The sequence below is a fragment of the Pyrus communis genome, chromosome 9, assembly GCF_041283825.1.
Source record: "Pyrus communis isolate YQ-2024b chromosome 9, ASM4128382v1, whole genome shotgun sequence".
Classification (NCBI taxonomy): domain Eukaryota; kingdom Viridiplantae; phylum Streptophyta; class Magnoliopsida; order Rosales; family Rosaceae; genus Pyrus; species Pyrus communis.
This window is the reverse complement of record NC_142573.1, coordinates 27,566,602-27,569,625: the sequence shown is the minus strand read 5'-3', so window position 1 is coordinate 27,569,625 and position 3,024 is coordinate 27,566,602. Positions and strand designations below refer to the sequence as shown.

Below are 3,024 nucleotides of genomic sequence, written 5' to 3'. Positions count from 1 at the left end.
ATATTCAAAGATGAGGTATGAAAGTATTGCGACACTAATAGTTGAGGTAGTATTTTGTACTTCATTATTCAATTTTGGTTTTGGTGATGGTGATGGGGATACTGCCCCGCTTTTATTTAAAATATATAATAAAATGCAAGCTAGCTGATACATATGATGCGACTGCGAAAATCTTTGTGGCCTCTGTGGCACAAATACTCTATAATTTGCCGGAGCCCCCAATCTCAAGCCCCTCATATCTAGTTGCTCGACGGTAAAATTTGCCGGCGACAGTGAGGCCCTATTGTCTTCAAATTATTCCGGCATCATCTCAACCACGGAACCGCAGCCAAGTTCTAGATTTCCCACCGTGACGGGCTACAGCCACCAAAGCCCCGCAAAAAACCAATCCAGCCCACCCTTTCTCCTCACTGCAGAAGCCTTCTTACTGTCGCCGCCACCTTATCCCTTTCGAATCTCCCGCACCTAATATTCTTGATGCGTATGGGCTAAGAAACAACAAAATTCATGTTGCATGTAATTACTAATTGCTCTTTCTTTTTATTTTTCAGTTTTAGCGAGAGTTATTATTTCAACAAAAATGAGCATCGAATCCAGCATGAGAGCTACAAAATGAGATAAGCATATATTGGCATGACAGCAGAAGACAGGAATCAGCTGCAGGTATACATTTCCAGAGTACGAACGTAAAATATTAGTTCAGGGTTCGTTTCCCTCCAATACAACCAAAAACAAATATTAGTTCAGGAAAGAAATATATAAACTACTTTATGGCACAACTCTAATGAAGAAAACTTAGCTGCCTAGCTGGTCCACATCAGACAGCTCCGAAAATGCTCAACCAAGCAGAATGCTTGCACCCAATGCATCAAAAACTTTAATGCTGATTTAGGAGCTTTTCATGTCAACCTTTCTTGTGACTGATACTTAGATTCCCAAATCCTTGTTCGTATCCCTGTAGTCGTATATTATACATTATGTATACGGTGCCAAATACTTCAACGCACAATTACTACCATTGTGTATTTCAATCATGTAGTTGCTCGTACTACGGCCTACCATTAATCTAGCCCATCCATAGCTTCAGAACTCTATCCTTACCACCAGAAGCAACCTTCCCACCATCTGGACTCCAATCGACAGCAAAAACCTTTCAAAAACAAATTCAACATTCAAAAATGGGTCTTACCATAGGTCAATATAAAGAGGGCACGTTTGTGTGCATAAATCTTATCACGGGTGCATTTGTCTTCCTTCATTCGCGGCATTAACTGCTGTGTCCTTATATAACAGGTGGAATGAATATAAAGGCCAGCAGACAATAAAACACTGGAGGCCTTGGCTTCCCTCAAAGTAGCCCAACTTGTCTTTGTGAATATTCAGAGGAGTACAATTAGAGACTTGCGTAAGTACACATGCATTGATGTACGTTAGGGTCAATTGATTTAGTTGATGTCTACAGTTTGGAATTGGTATCTGTTTTTGGGAATCTTCCTATATCTCTATGTTTCCATCCTCCTCCAAGCATGCTTCAGTAACCAAAACAGTGTATCAGTGCCCTTGCGGTGAAGGGAAAATATATACCTCATCTGCATGGCCTGGAAGGTCTTGTTTTAGTGCCCGTGCCCTGATATCCCAAACCTATATGATTGAAAGAAAAAAATCAATCCCAAAAAACTCCACCACAACCAAAAAGGGAATAGCACGCAGGCAAAGGTACACAATAACAAAACAAGTGTAAGGAATCTGAAGTTAGTTGCTCAAAAATTGGTGTTCATACGTGATGGAAATATTCAGTAATCAGGAAACTGAAAATAGAAATCAAGGTTATACCAATGTACATAACCACAAACTACCAGGTCAAAGCTAATAATCTGCCTTGCAGTGGTGAAATCATTAACAGAAATTAAAAGATAACATTTTATTTTTTGGATGTATGAAAACAATATCAGGGGTTGATAGGGTTTGGTATCAAACTCAAGTTATTTGAACGTCATGTGGAAACTAATATCTAGTTTACCAGAACTGGGATTTAAACCATTAGTAAAATTTGAGATGATTCTTTTCGTGACATGGAGAATTATCAAAATACGAAGAAACCACATGTCAATTATTTTTTCCACTTACACCACATTACATTTCGTGACGTGTTTCTAATGCAATGTGAAATCTTACAGTCTCACTCTTTTTAATAGGAATCCTTATCACCACCAAACAATAAAAAGTTCACAACCAGTAAATGGTTTACCTTGAGAGTTGAATCTTTGCTGCCACTTAAATGTAGCCTACTGTCTGCCGACCAGCTGTGAGGCAACATGTAATAATTAGCCATACAACATAAGCATTCGAAAAACAGAAAGAATTGATATCAATTCAGACCTGATCTGGTAGACAGGTCTGTTGGAAATTCAAATCAAAAAAAGGTTGCTACTAGCTATTGTTGAAAATCAATGTCAAAGTTAGGCATGGAAAGTTAGGCAATGTTAGGTATGGTTGAATAAAAATTATTAGGTGCATTTAATGTGTTTTGTGTGGTAATAAATAATCTTAGTTTAATCATTTGGTTTGCTATAAATACCCAAGTTCTCAAGCATTGTAAATCATCCCATCCAAAATCCCACTTCCAATTGTGAAGAAGCTTGTAAGCTTTCTTATTCCAATAGTTTGTAAACCTTTTTCATATATCAAAGTCCAAGTGTTTTGCCAAAGCTTGTTGCTTCCCTCCTTTCTCTATTTCTTTCTTTGTCCAATTTTATTTGAGAGTGCAAAGTGAAAGAGGTGTGATAGAGTTTGTAAACTTATCACCCACATATTTTGGTATTGAGTTAGTAAACTGTCAAATACCAACAATTGGTATCAGAACCAGAATACCATTCTGGCAGGTGCAGCAGTTATGGCGTCCAACTTAGTGCAACTCCAAGTTCCCACATTGAAGAAAGAAAATTATGAAAGATGGTGCATCCAATTCAAAGCATTGTTTGGATCACAGGAGCTATGGGAAGTTGTCAGTAGTGGGTATGTTGT

The 3,024-nt window shown here is 38.1% G+C and overlaps 1 long non-coding RNA gene across 1 annotated transcript; it reads right to left on the bottom strand.

Annotated features, from left to right (window-relative positions):
• Positions 1–224: 224 nt before the first annotated feature.
• LOC148694531 (uncharacterized) lies at positions 225–2,398 on the bottom strand. The gene is made up of 4 exons (XR_015966263.1): positions 2,380–2,398; positions 2,249–2,303; positions 1,585–1,641; positions 225–1,150 (listed from the first exon to the last, which is right to left on the bottom strand). It is a non-coding gene; the product is annotated as an uncharacterized LOC148694531 (long non-coding RNA).
• Between the last annotated feature and the right edge of the window lie 626 nt (positions 2,399–3,024).